The following is a 15417-nucleotide window of genomic DNA, read 5'->3' on the forward strand; positions in this document are numbered from 1 at the left end:
CTGGTAACCAGTGCAATTCCTTCAGCACTGGAGAGATGTCATCATGCTGGCGGCTGCCTTTAATCAGGCGAGCTGCCGTGTTTTGCACCAGCTGCAGCTTCCGATCTGTCTTCAAGGGTAACCCCACATAGAGTGCATTACAGTAGTCTAGACAAGAGGAGACCAGGGCATGTACTACCAATGGGAGCAGATGGTCGGGAAGGTAGGGGTGCAGCCGCCGTATCAGATGGAGTTGGTACAACGCTGTCTGGCTCAGAGCTGACACCTGAGCCTCCATGGACAGCTGGGAGTCTAAAATGACCCCCAGGCTGCAGATCTGGCCTTTCAAGGGTAGCCATACCCCATTCAACACCAGGTCAACTTCCCCCAACCTCCTCTGTCTCCCACCAAAAGTTCCTCGGTATTGCCAGGGTTCAGCTTCAGCTTATTCCTCCCCATCCAGCCACTCACTATCTCCAGACATTTGGACAGGGATTCTATGGGCAACCCTGGTGAAGATTTGAACAAGAGGTAGAGCTGCATGTCATCTGCATATTGATGACACCGCACCCCAAACCTCCTGATGATAGCCCCCAGCGGCTTCACATAGATGTTAAATAGCATCAGGGAGAGGATGGAACCCTGTGGCAGCCCACAAATGAGCGGCTGCAGGTCTGACACCTCCTCTCCCAGTGCTACCCTCTGGTACCGTAATACGATGTCTCCAATGCCCAACCTCTCCAGGCAGTCCAGGAGGATACCGTGGTCAATAGTAACAAAAGCCGCTGAGAGGTGGAGGAAAACAAGGAAGGAGCATTCACCCCTATCCAAAGCCCTCCTCATATCATCCACCAAAGTGACCAAGGCTGTTTCTGTCCCATGCCCAGGCCTGAAGCCTGATTGAAATGGATCTAGATAATCGGCTTCTTCCAAGTGTGCCTTCAACAGCATCACCACCACCTGCTCAATGATCTTGCCCAAAAATGGCAGATTTGAGACTGGGCGAAAGTTGTTCAAAACTTGGGGATCCAAGGAGGGCTTCTTTAAGAGCGGTCTTATCACTGCCTCCTTGAGGGCTGATGGCATCACTCCCTCCTCAAGGGAGGCATTCACCACTGCCTTGATCCCCTCACCCAATCTCTCTCTGCAGCTTATAATGAGCCAAGATGGGCAAGGATCAAGTAAGCAAGTGGTCGGCTTTACAGATGAAAACACCTTGTCCACTTCATCAGAAGGAAGAAGCTGGAACCAATCCCACAGAACCGGTTTGCCACAGGCTGCCTCTCGCTCGCTAACTGTATCCATGTTGCATGGAATAACACTCCTGATCCGATCAATTTTATCCACAAAGCACCTTGCCAAAGCTTCACAGGCCACTTAGAATGCTCCAGCGGTTCCAGAGCAACTGGACCAACCAGGCTTCGGACCACTTGGAACAGCCTGCTGGGGCAGCATAATATTCCTTTTTTGCTGCCTTTATCGCCATGTGATAGGCTGAAGATACAGCTCTAGCCTGTGTCTGATCAACTTCGAAGCGAGACTCCTGCCGCGGTGCTCTAGCCGTCTCACACTTCCTGTTTCAGAGCTCGTAACCGTGAATTAAACCATGGTGCAGTTCGAACCCTGTTCAGGGGGAGAGGGCATTTTGGAGCCACCCAGTCTGAAGCCCCAGTGATTGTGGCATTCCAGCCACCCACAAGGGCCTCGACCGAGTGGCCGTTTACGTGCTTATTACTGAGAGGTTTGCTGTTGTGTTGTACACTGCCATGGGAGGGCTCCTGCCTTGAAAGATGGCTAAGATATATTATAAATAATGTTAAATAAATAAAATTAATGTTCTGGGAATAAGCCCTTCTGAAACACCAATGACTGGGGGAAATTTAGCTCAGATACTAGTGAGGGCCTCTCTCCACTGCAGCCCTGGTGCTATTCATCTGGAAAACAGGCTGTTGTGAGGCCTGCAGAGCTGTCCCAGAAACTGGCATCTTTACTGAAATACACAGGAGTGCCTATCTTTGCCTATCTTTAGGAATGTAGTCTAGGTAACGGAGTGCCCTCATAAGGTACTTGGGAGGACACAACAGAGCTTTTCTAGAAAAGGAGTTATTATCAAGAAGGTAAAACAGAAGGCCATTAATGGATTACAATTGAAGGCTGTCCCAGAAAAAGGTGGGGTAAAAGGGGAATGAGGTGAGATGGCCACAAGCCAAAAGGGGCTGTGCATCTGTTGGCTCCATGGTTATGCAAAGTTTCTGGCTGCCTAGAGGGAGGACACAAAATGTGAATGCAGATCATCTGTTGTTAACTAATTCACTGCCCAAATTATTGACTCCAATAGTGTTACGATTAAGTTTCTGGTTCCAACCAGCAAGAGCACAATCTTGCTGGTTGGAACTCACTACAATGAAGGGCTTTTAATAATGACAATTTTTCTATTTTCAGAACTTCAAAAGATGCCTGTGGCCAATTCCTTAACAATTGCCTTTATATATATCACATTAGTATCTTTGTTGTTGTTCAGTCGTTCAGTCGTGTCCGACTCTTCGTGATCCCATGGACCATAGCACGCCAGGCCTTCCTGTCCTGCACTCTCTCCCGAGTGTGCTCATGTTCATATTCATTGCATCGGTGATGCTATCTAGCCATCTCATCCTCTGCCGTCCCCTTCTCCTTTTGCCTTCAGTCTTTCCCAGCATCAGGGTCTTTTCCAGAGAGTTTTCTCTTCGCATTAGGTGGCCAAAATATTGGAGCTTCAGCTTCACTATCTGTCCTTCCAATGAGCACTCAGGGTTGATTTCCTTTAGGATGGACTGATTTGACCTCCTTGCAGTCCAGGGGACTCGTAAGAGTCTTCTCCAGCACCACAGTTCGAAAGCATCAATTCTTTGGCGCTCAGCCTTCCTTATAGTCCAGCCCTCACAGCCATACATTACTACAGGGAAAACCATAGCTTTGATTAGACGGACCTTTGTCAGCAAGGTGATGTCTCTGCTTCTTACTATGCTGTCTAGGTTGGCCATAGCTTTCCTCCCAAGGAGCAAGCGTCTTTTAATTTCATGGCTACAGTCACCGTCTGCGGTGATCTTGGAGCCCAAGAAAGTAAAATCTGTCACTGCTTCCATTTCTTCCCCTTCTATATGCCAGGAAGTGATGGGGCCAGATGCCATGATCTTCATTTTTTTAATGTTGAGTTTCAAACCAGCTTTTGCACTCTCCTCTTTCACCCTCAACAAGAGGCTCTTGAGATCCTCTTCGCTTTCTGCCATTAGGGTGGTATCGTCTGCATATCGGAGGTTGTTGATAATTCTCCCAGCAATCTTAATTCCGACCTGTGATTCATCCAGCCCGGAATTTCTCATGATGTACTCTGCATATAAGTTAAATAAGCAGGGTGACAATATGCAGCCTTGTCGTACTCCTTTCCCAGTTTTGAACCAATTGGTTGTTCCATGTCTGGTTCTTACTGCTGCTTCTTGACCCTCATACAGGTTTCTCAGGAGACAGGTAAGGTGGTCTGGTACTCCCATCACTTTAAGAATTTGCCACAGTTTGTTGTGATCCACACAATCACAACAAACTGATTTGTTTGCTTTAGCGTAGTCAATGAAGCAGAAATAGACGTTTTTCTGGAATTCTCTTGCTTTCTCCATGATGCAGCGAATGTTGGCGATTTGATCTCTAGTTCCTCTGCCTCTTCGAAACCCAGCTTGTACTTCCGGTAGTTCTCGGTTCGCATACTGCTGAAGCCTAGCTTGTAGGATTTTGAGCATCACCTTGCTGGCATGTGAAATGAGCGCAATTGTGCAGTAGTTTGAACACTCTTTGGTGTTGCCCTTCTTTGGAATTGGAATGTAAACTGACCTTTTCCAGTCTTGCGGCCATTATTGAGTGTTCCAAATTTGTTGGCATATTGAATGCAGCACTTTAACAGCATCATCTTTTAGGATTTTAAATAGCTGAGCTGGAATACTGTCATCTCCGCTGGCTTTGTTGTTACTAATGCTTCCTAAGGCCCACTTGACTTCACTCTCGAGGATGTCCGGCTCAAGTTCATTGACCGCACTCTCATGGCTATCAGGGACATTCAGATCTTTCCTGTATTGTTCTTCTGTGTATTCTTGCCACCTCTTCTTAATCTCATCTGCTTCTGTTAGGTCCCTGCCTTCTTTGTCCTTCATCATGCCCGTCTTGGCACAAAACGTTCCCTTGAGATCTCCGATTTTCTTGAAGAGATCTCTAGTCTTTCCCATTCTGTTGTTTTCCTCGATTTCTTTACATTGTTCATTTAAGAAGGCCTTCTTGTCTCTCCTTGCTATTCTCTGGAACTCTGCATTCAGTTGGATATATCTTCCCCTTTCTCCCTTGCTTTTCGCTTCCCTTCTTTCCTCAGCTACTTGTAAAGCCTCATCAGACAGCCACTTGGCTTTCTTGCATTTCTTTTTCTTTGGGATGGATTTCGTTGCTGCCTCCTGAACAATGTTACAGACCTCCATCCATAGTTCCTCAGGCACTCTGTCTATCCGGTCTAATCCCTGAAATCTATTCCTCACCTCCACTGTGTATTCATAAGGGATATGATTTAGGTCATACCTGAATGGTTTAGTGGTTTTCCCTATGTTCTTCAATTTAAGCCGAAATTTTGCAACAAGAAGCTCATGATCTGAGCCACAGTCAGCTCCAGGTCTTGTTTTGACTGACTGTATAGAGCTTCTCCATCTTTGGCTGCAAAGGACATAATCAATCTGATGTCGATATTGACCATCTGGTGATGTCCATGTGTAGAGTCGCCTCTTGTGCTGTTGGAAAAGAGTGTTTGCTATGATCAGCGTGTTCTCTTGGCAAAACTCTATTAGCCTTTGCCCTGCTTCATTTTGTACACCAAGGCCATGCTTGCCTGTTATCCCGGTGATTTCTTGACTTCGTACTTTAGCATTCCAATCCCCTATGATGAAGAGGACATCTTTTTTTGGTGTTAGTTCTAGAACGTGTTGTAGGTCTTCATAGAACCGATCAACCTCAGCTTCTTCGGCCTCAGTGGTTGGGGCACAGACTTGAATTACTGTGATGTTGAATGGTTTGCCTTGGATTCGTACTGAGATCATTCTATCGTTTTTAAGATTGTACCCCAGTACCGCTTTTCCCACCCTTTTGTTGACTATGAGTGCTACTCCATTTCTTCTAAGGGATTCTTGCCCACAATAGTAGATATGATGGTCACCTGAATTAAATTCGCCCATGCCTGTCCATTTTAGTTCACTGATTCCCAAGATGTCGATGTTCAATCTTGCCATCTCATGTTTGACCACCTCCAACTTACCTTGATTCATTGATCTTACATTCCAGGTTCCTAAACAAAATTGTTCTTTACAGCATCGGATTTTCTTTTCACCACCAGACACATCCACAGCTGAGTGTCCTTTCGGCTTTGGCCCAGCCACTTCACTCTTTCTAGCGCTCCTTGGAAATACCCTCTGCTCTTCCCCAGTAGTATATTGGACACCTTCCGACCTGAGGGGCTCATCTTCCGGTGTCATCTCTTTTAGCCTTGTGTTACGTTCCATGGGGTTTTCTTGGCAAGAATCCTGGAGTGGGTTGCCATTTCCTTCTCCAGTGGACCACATTTTGTCAGACCTCTCTGCCATGACCTGTCCGTCTTGGGTGGCCCTGCACGGCATAGCTTATGGCTTCACTGAGTTACGCAAGCCCCTTCGCCACAACAAGGCAGTGATCCATGAATTAGTATCTTATCCACTCCAAATATTGACAAAGTGGAATGTTTATCTTTCTGGTTACTTGTGTTCACTTTTGCCTTCCAGGAAAACAAAATGGTCTTTGTTGTCTTCTTTGGAATTGTTTTAAATGACTCAGAATTTTTGTTTCCACCATGGCTGGAAGATTTTGAAACACCTGATGTCTTTCTAAACTCCAGCTAAAATGCTAGCTTTGTATGTGATGTATACTATAAGGATGATGGAACATGCCCTACATTTCAAGGGACATCTGCCATTTTGCAGAATTCTCATCAGGAGGCAAAACCTGGCTAGTCGGAAGTAGGTCTCTGGGCTGGTCCCCGTGGGATTTTAGTGCTCAAGTATGGATACAAAATATATGTGCTGTTCAACCCTGGAGAGCCTGTGGGGTGCAGCAGTTAAGAGTGTTGGGCTGGAACACAGGAGATCCAGGTTCTAGTCTGCACTCAGCCATGAAGCTCACTGGGTGACTTTGGGCCAGTCACTAAATCTCATCCTAACCTACCTCACAGGATTGTTATGATGATAAAAATAGAGAGGGGAGGAGGAGGATTGCAAGCTAGGCAGCTTGGGTTCCTTGCAAGAGGAAAAGAGGCAGGATATAAATGTAATAATACATAAAAAATATATAATACAATAAAAACTCCAGGAGAAGGGTTCAAGTCCCACTGGAAGAACAATGGCCCTGTGAGGGGAGGGAGACATAGGGGAGGAGCCATAGATTGGTGGTAGTGCACACACTTTGGATGCAGAAAGTCCCAGGGTCAATTGACTGACTGCATCTCTGGGAAACAGGACTAAGAAAAGCTCTTGAGCCACAAACTTTGCATAGCCACTGCCAGTCAGGGTAGAGTCTGGGCTAGATGGACCACTAGTCTGATGTAGTAACGCCTACCTTAGGGTCTTTCTGGCACCAGTTAAAGACCTTTTTATTCTCCCAGGCATTTTAAGAACTGTTTTTAGTGTATTTGTATTTCATTCTGCTGATGATTTTTAATTTAGTTGTATGTGATTTAAAGTTTGTATTTTATTATTTTAATATATTGTACACTGCCCTGAGAACTTTGGTTATTGGGTGGTTTAAAAGTAGACTCAATAAATAAAGAATGAATACATAATATGGGGCAGCTTCATAGGTTCGACCACTTTCCCATTCTGAATTCCAAACTTCCTAATTCTGCTGAAAATCAGGAGTGGTTTATGCTTTGACAGCAGATGCTACCAAAGGCAACCTGTGCATGGGTGCTAACAGTTGCATGCAAATATCGCACCTTACTGAATCACAGTTTAAAAGTCCCACATATCTTTTCTGTTTAAAACAGGGACAGTGATCCTATGCCCTCTAGGCAATGTCTGGGCACTATAGGAAGGTGTGGATCACCTCCTCTGTGGCATAGACAGAGCGACGAACATGGAGGAGATCCAACTCTTCCCTCCCAGCCACTGTGGAAAGCTTCTCTTATGAGGTGGCAACTACGACCTCATAAGAGAAGGTGGAGAGGGAGAAAGGGTGTGTGTTGGTGGGTGGGGAGGGGAGGGGAGAGGCTGCAATACATAATATCCTATGGGCACTTCAATTCCCTCCCAGCCCGCCAAAAGGTAAGGGCATAGGATAGGCAGACGTCTCTGAACTCTGAGCCCTCTGTCTATTGGGAGTGCACCCCTATCAGATTGAGCCCTAAGGCTCTTTTCATATTTTGTCTTTCCCTCCTTCTCCCTCTCCTGCTCTGTCTGTCTGTCTGTCTGTCTGTCTCTCTTACACACGCACACACTTTTATGTTACCTATTAATATTGCAAATGCAGAAGAGAGTTCAGAAGAAAAACTGTGTGCATTCCTGCCAGGGTAAGTTCTAATCTCACTGGCAACTCAGACTGCATTAGAGCTGTAGTACACCACCATCATGCTGAGTTTCTTTCAAGCAAAAAATGATGGCAAAAGACATATATGCCAAATGGTTTAATTGGAAACATAGTTGTGGTACATTAGTGATATTCTCCATCTGTAACAAAGTCTTTTCAAAACCCTCTCTTGACATTTCTCTGTTTCCCCTCTTTTTCCTTCTTCTTCTTCTCCTCCTCCTTCTTCTTTTGGATCAAGTCCATTTTCTATGTAAACACTGAGTGCCAAACCAAAGACATTGATTTTTGTCCAAAAGTAAAATTAAATGTAGTATGTTATAGAGAGTCTAGCAAATTTGCATTTGTGTGCTGCGCTGCTCATTAGTTGAGTATGGCATTGTGTTTCTCTTACATAACATACTTTCCTTTTTCCTTAGGATTATTGCTGAGGATTTCTCAGCATATGTGTATATATCCATCTGCCCAACCACATCCTAAGGGACCCACAGAGAGAGAGAGAGAGAGAGAGAATCTGTTTTATGTCTGTGCAACTTGTTCCACATATATTCTTCCTTGTCCCACAGTGTAACTAAAACCTATTAATTTAAGTTCTGCACTATGTATTCCAGTGTGCTCATTAGGAATGCCCCTTCTCCCCATTCTTGACCACATGCACACAGAGTCGTAGAAGCGAAAGCACCAACTTTTGGTTTTTTGGCAGATTGCCCCCTTCTCTGAGGTTCTCTGTGCATTTGGGATCCTTTGTGGTAAGCTCAGCAGTTTTGACAGGGATATTTGTGGTCGGGATTTCATAGCTGAAAGGTGACAAAATGTGTAAAAATTAAATCTGTTCAGAAAGATATTAAGTAAGCTGTGAAATGATCCATTTTATATTTCGTTTTTCCTTGAGCGAATTTTCCAGTAAAAGCTAAATTTATCTTTAGAAATGGGGTCCATCTTTTCCCCGTTTTTCGTGTGGTTGAGGGTTCATGCAGTTGAGGGGTTTCATGTGGTTGGCATATACGTGTAGGTAAATACAACAGCCCTTTATAAACTAGAAATGCCACTTGGGGAGGGGCAACTGGAATAAGAGGAACAACAGAGGAAAGAAGGAGCAGATACAGATCCTAGAGCAAAAGGAGTCCCCAGTCAGAATGAGGTACCAGCAGCCAAGACAACTTGAATGGTCTCTGAATCATCTAAGGAGCCAATTGCCCAAGATCCCATACTCACTTATTACGCTTACTCAGGGCATTGCTAGGCTTGGGCCTGAATCTATTTTCCAGGGCCCCGAATCTATATGAAAGAGCACAGAGCGTCCATAGGTGCTGATGAAAGTTTTTTTCTAAGCTTCATTGTCATAACTGGTTCAAAGGGCAGGAATCACAGCTGAGGAGGAAAGGGTTAGTCCTTGTTTCCCCATGTGTTGCAACCTCCTCCCCACAGAAGATCATCCTCCCGCTGTCCCAGATCATCCCACTACCCCCCACATTCGTGGCAAAGAAGCTTAGGAAAAACACTTCCGTTGGTACCACTGGAGTGTTTTTTCTTAGCTTAATTGCTATGAAGGCAGGTTACAGTTTGGAAGAAAAGGGTTAATCCTCTCTCTCTCTCTCTCTCTCTCTCACACACACACATACACACACACACTCAAAATTGCCTCCACATGATACTTAAACTTGGGGGGAGGAGACTTCCTTTGGTGCCCCCCCCCCGGCTTTTATTTGGGATGATTTGTATGGAAAGTTAATGGGCTGGCTTTGCCTTCTGTGAAATTTAAATAAACCCTAGTAATTGTTTCTAAATGTGCATACAGAGATATAAATTTGATGCAGATTTGAGTCCTGTGGGGCTGGCCCCAAATCTTCTGATTGCGTAGCAATGCCCCTGCCCTCACTTGAGATGGCAGTAGCCATTCTCCAAAAAGACAGAATCCAGAAAGAGTGTTTGTCTCACGGCAGACCTTTCAGCACCACTTAAAGCACACTTTGCTCATCTCTCTCTGGAGGGTAGTAGAACAATTTGTCAGTCTGGGAGCTGCTCAAAATCCCTCTCATGTCCTACCTTGCCTCTTGTTTTTGCTCGTGGACCTCTGTTGGCTCTAGGTGGAACCTCGGGCTCCAATTCACTACTGTTCAGTCTCCAGTTTGCCTCCAGCTGGTTCCACCAGTCCCTGAGGATTCCATCTGGCCATGATGGGACAGCTGCCTGTTGGTTACAATCTTTTTTATTTTATTTTATTTTACGCTTTTGTAATCTATCCTTCAATAAAATTCCCAAGGTGGCTATTAGCTCTCTGTCTAATAGGTTATCTACAAATATATTAAGCATGAAGGATGAGTCTTCGGAATGAGAAATTTGTTTCATTTTGTTTTTGATCAGGATTTACCCAATTCACACCTTTTGGACCGAATGCAGATTCAGATGCAATCCGTGGCCGAAGTCTGTACATTTTCGAGCTTGCAGTATGACTCACAGACACACACACAAAAGTGTTTGACAGCATGAATACATTTGAAAAATGCACATGAAAAGATGTGCGCTTTTGAAAAATGTGCACAAACATTCCTTAATCAATGGGAGAAGAATGCGTACATTTCAAAGATGCACACAATACTGGGAATATTGCAGCCTCATCTGCAAGTTACAGGAGGGGGCAGTGTTGCAGTTAGCTAGTTAATGCAGGGGAATTTGGGGCATAGTGTGCCTTAGGATCTCTATAGCCTACATGTGGCTTCCTGCTCTTCCCCTTCCTCCCCCCCCCCTTCTCCACTGCTGGGAACACATATGCTTCCTTTCTCTCCTGCCAGTGTTACAGAACACAAAGAAATGGACTGAACAAACTCCTTTTTGAAACTACACTGTACCTGCATTTGTAAATGCAAGAAACCATGAGTAAACCATGTTACATTTTTCTTTACTAATAGAAAGGTGTGGTCTCCTTTTATTTTAGTGTTGTGTGTGCATGTGGGGTTGGTAAACGCTCATTCCATTTTGCCTTTTTGTTTTTACTCTGCTAGCTGCCTTCTTAACAGGAGTCAGCAATACCATATAATTGTCATCACACAATTGATGCTTACAGTTGAAAAAATACGCATGAAAATATGGATGTATTTTCATGAGCAAAGGAAAAAAAAACAAAGCTCACAATCCGGTACAGACTTCAGTCTAGATGGAATTAGGGAATTTCTGCAAATGCAAGTTTTGCTGATTTGCACATCCCTGCTCATAGGTGACTCTAAAGTCTGTAGGATTGTGCCTCTAGTCCTACCCATGCCCAGTTTTGTACCAAGTCATGTCTTTATGCATTGCCACAATATCTCATAGGGTAATGTTAGCTTTGCCAATGAGGTGGCAGCATGAATGAATGCTGCAGTGTCAGTACAACGTCCTAGGCTTGCTGTCATCAACAGCACAAGTTGTGCTGCCACATTCCCGCTTTTCAATTGGTCTACAAGTGAGGATATCTAGAAATGCATTCAAATACTACATGGACACAGACTGGATGTACACAGACTGGGGAAGGGCAGAAAATCCAAGTCCAATCCCTGACATCTCTGGCAGAGAGCGAGAGAGAGAGAGAGAGAGAGAGAGAGAGAGAGAGAAAGAAAGAAAGAAAGAAAGAAAGAAAGAAAGGAAGGAAAAAAGGAAGAAAAGAGAGAGAGAGAGAGATCAGGTAGCAGATGTTGTGAAAGACGTCTGCCTCAGACCCTGGAGATCTGCTGCCAGTCAGATTAAACAATACTGGGCTAAAGAACCAATTATCTAAAATGGTGTAAGGCAGCTTCCAATGTTCATCCATTTCTACCTTTACATATTTGTGATTACAGTGAGTGCCTTCTTTGTCCAGTCCTCATTTATCTGGCTCCTCTATTTTACTTTCACTCTGTAAGGGCCTGTCTGCGCTAATCTGACCTTGATGCACGCAGTACTAACAGCTGCTGATTCAGTTAGTTTTATGTTGTCCCAGGTCATTGCAGGACATGAGATTGTATTGCATATGTTTATAATATGGGGTCAATTTTGTCCCCAGTGAGATGTAGCATTATTGTGCTTTTAGTTGAGCTGGAGATGTCTTCCTAAAAATTGCAACCTTCAAACCCACAAAGTGCTTTGCAGAAGCCCTACAAGGAAGGCTGGACTTTAGAAGCCATACAGCAGCAATAAAAAATAAAACCTTAATGGAAACATAGGAAAGAACCCAAAAGCTTCACCCAGACCTCAGTGTACAAGATATACCTCCTAGGGTCACCATTTCTTTTCATTTATTACATTTCTATACCGCCCAACAGCCAAAGCTTTCTGGGCAGTTTACAAAGATGAAAAACCTTAAAAATACAATATTATACATAGTATAAAAATGTTTACATAGAAACATATAAACAAACAGTGCGCGTGCATGCGCACACACACAATTTTAAACTATCAACAATAAGAAAATCCAGGACCTGATTAAAACCTTATCATATGCTGCCAAATGCCTGAGAGTAAACGAAGGTCTTAACCTGGCACTGAAAAGATAACTAACTTGGCGCCAGGTGGGCCTCACTGGGGAGTTCCTTCCATAATTGGAGGGCCACCACCAAGAATTCCCTCTCCCTAGTTGCTACCTTCCAAGCCCCCCTCAGAGGAGGCATCTGGAGGAGGGCCTGAGATGATGAGCACAGTAAATGGTTCATGCCATTCAGATTAGGGTAAAGGGCACAAAAGGAAAATAATTTCAGCAAGACATAAAGATTTGGCTACACCAAGATTAAATTGCAAAAAAGCAGTGCACTTTAAGAACAGCTGCTGTAACTGCTGCCGTAATAAAACAATGGTGGCAGCAGAACTGGCAGAGGCAAAGCAAAGGACTGCGTTTGGTGTGAATATACCTAGTGCTAGGGGTGTCAACCATCTTTCAACCCAAGAGCCAAATTCAATTTCAGAGAGGCTCTTGGGGGCTGCCTGCCAGTGGTGGGCAGGTGCTAAAAGCAACAGGGGTGGGACCAAAATACAAAATAATGCCAGCCTATTTTAGCTTACAGCTCTTACTGCCAGTCACTCACTAAGCCTTAGGAGAGGCATTTCAGCCTTGGGGGGTGGGGGCTGCAGAAAAGCCAGGGAAACACCAAACAAGTCATGGTTGGGGGAAAGGGGTGGGGCCAGAGGAAGGGGCATGGCCATCTGGGGAACCCCAGGGAGCTGGATTTGGATCCCAGGCCTGGGATTCCTATTTGGAATAGAACCCCAAGAGAGCTGGATTTGGATCCCAGGCCTGAGGTTCCTCACCCACATCCCATTTAATTGTTTAACAATGGTTACTCCCTGTTTAAAACTAGTTGGCTGGAAATATAGATATTCCTGAAGAATAAGCACACAATATCTGAAAGGTAGGGGTGGGCAGTGTTCTCCCACCAACTCCCCTGAATGACCCCATTAATGCCTCCCTAAAGAGTGGGGAAAAGAGAGCTGATTGTATATAACCAAGCTAGCCTAAGCTTGAAAATCCATGCTGTGCAGGATTTATTCTTAGGCTTTTATTTAGTGCTCCTTCCATTGACACCCAGGCTAGATGAAACGATCTTAACAGCCTGTTACTATACAGTGAGGTATGCCGAAGCCCACTGATTTCAACGGAGTTTAGGTATTCCTAACTCTACATAAGAGAGAGTTGCAAATATTCCATCCCCCCACCACCCAGCCTTTTTTTTTTTTACCAAGCAGTATTTGTAAAGTTAAAGACACACCCCATTTTTTTCATTTCATTAGTTATCATTAAGATCAGTTGCATTTATTCACTCATAAAGCAGCTGACAAAAACTAAGGTCAAATGATACATACAAGCACGATTTAAAATCACGTCCTGGGAAAGGAAAGGCCCTAGAAACACTACCTTGGGGAAGCAAAGGGATGGCAAACACCATAGCTAGGGAAGTGCATGTTTTGCTACACCCCTTAAAGCTAAACCTATTGTCCCTGAAAGCTGGAGGAGCAAATGGGGCAGGGGAAAATATTTTGGGTGGAGTATCCGCAAGCCCTTGGAGCCATCCCTGCCCTGTGGGCTGTATCCTCCCCTTCTCAAGTTTGGCGCATGAGGCTTAGAGTGTGTTATACACACTCACACGCATAATCACTTACCTGATCCTTTTCCTAACACAACTGTTATTTTTGGTTGTTGTAAACTAAATAACTATTTAAAAGCTGTTGAAGCCAGGGGCGGCCCGCCCATGAGGTAGGGTGAATCCCCCGCCTCACGTGGCAGAGTGGGAGGAGCGGCGAACTGCGTGCTTCCTCCTTCCCACCAAGAGGGCCCCCAGCTGCCCCCTTGCTCCAGTGAGGGACCACTGGGTGCTCTGGAGAGCCCTGCTGGCTCTGCTGTCCTGCTGTGGCAAATGCTGCAGGGGGGAAACAAACAGAGGGGCTCTCTGCAGTAGCCACCCATCCTCTGGCTCACCCTGATCCTCTTGCTTGCTGAAGAGATGCAATGGCCCCCCAAAGTGCCCAGCGCTGCTCTTCAGAAAACCGCCCAGGCCAAATGCCTAGCTATGAGGAGGTCCTTCCTCAGAGCCAGGCTTTGTGGGAGGGGTGTCTGAGGAGGTGGCCTTCAGCTCCTCCCAACACTGGCATGCAGTTCTGAGAGCTCTTCTGAAATGGAATTTCGAGCTGAAAGAGGTTCCCCATCCCTGACATAGAATGGTAAGAGTTGGAAAGCACCATCCCCAAACCAGTCTCTCCTACGCTACCAAGTTTCAGATCAATCCTCTCAGATGATTTCTGAGTATAAGCCATAGAATCTACGCGCTCCCCACCCCACCCTTTCTGGTTATAATGGCAGAATGAGATTCATCCAACTCACCACAACTGGCCCCATAATATAATACCTCTCTCACATCCATAAGGGACATTAAACAGAGTGGGGGAGAGTAGCTGGAACTCATTCAGCCTGTGATAGAGGCAAATCTTTCCTCCAAAAATGGAAATGATTTATTTATTTATTGCTTTTATATCCTACCTTTTTTCCTCCAAGTAACCCAAAGTGGCATACATAATTCTCCTCCCCATTTTATTCTCACAACAACCCTGTGAGGTAGGTTAGGCTGAGAGTCAATGACTGGCTCAAAGTCACCCAATGGGCTTCCATGGCCAAGTGGGGACTAGAACCCGGGTCTCCCAAGTCCCAGGCCAGCACTGAAACCACTACACCACACTGGCTCTCATCATCATCAAATGCTGCTGCTGTTTTAAAGTGCTTTACAAAACTCAGTATAGGAGAGATTATGCTGTGCCTTTGAAACAGCTCACTTGCTTTCTCTTTCAGCCCCCAGCTGCTAATATTGCAAGATGATATATACCTGCCTCTCTTGACAGCAAAATGGAACCTCCACCTTCAGAGGCACAGTTGGACAATGCCTTTATTAGGACCAACTGAAATCCACAAAAATGTGCAAACTTTCAAGTTCCCCAGAACCAGAACTCTTCCTCAGACTAGGAGATACAAAAAACAGGGGATGGGAGAAGAAACAGAAAAGCTCAAAGATTGGTCCAGACGTTGTGGCCATGAGGTCTGCCCTTTAGATAGACCCAGTCTCAAAATGGAGAATTGCCGTCTGAATGAATTAGTTGGTGGTAGGTGTGGTGGGTATCAGATTACACTTCACAATGCATTTTTGAGATAGAGAAGTAATGTCCAATCTCCATTTCTGAAAACACAAAAGCTGGCTGTAACTCTGGTTTGCCTCTTGTCTTGGGCAAAACACACAGGTTCCCAAGTTGGCATAGAGCAGAAGTGTTGCTTGCCCCTGGTAAATCACTGTCCACCCATTCTGCTCTGTTTGTTTTGTTTTTAGTAGGGCTGTGCAAGGACCC

At 45.0% G+C, this 15417-nt stretch overlaps 1 long non-coding RNA gene across 1 annotated transcript; it reads right to left on the reverse strand.

The window, feature by feature from the left end:
- Positions 1-7672: 7672 nt before the first annotated feature.
- On the reverse strand, positions 7673-14173 carry LOC146359756 (uncharacterized). Its single transcript, XR_014787373.1, has 3 exons — positions 14006-14173; positions 9634-9777; positions 7673-8384 (listed from the first exon to the last, which is right to left on the reverse strand). It is a non-coding gene; the product is annotated as an uncharacterized LOC146359756 (long non-coding RNA).
- Positions 14174-15417: the final 1244 nt, after the last annotated feature.

Source organism: Heloderma suspectum, chromosome 1, assembly GCF_057233095.1.
Source record: "Heloderma suspectum isolate Gila_16-S chromosome 1, 16-S_ref, whole genome shotgun sequence".
In the NCBI taxonomy this organism is placed as follows: Eukaryota; Metazoa; Chordata; class Lepidosauria; order Squamata; family Helodermatidae; genus Heloderma; species Heloderma suspectum.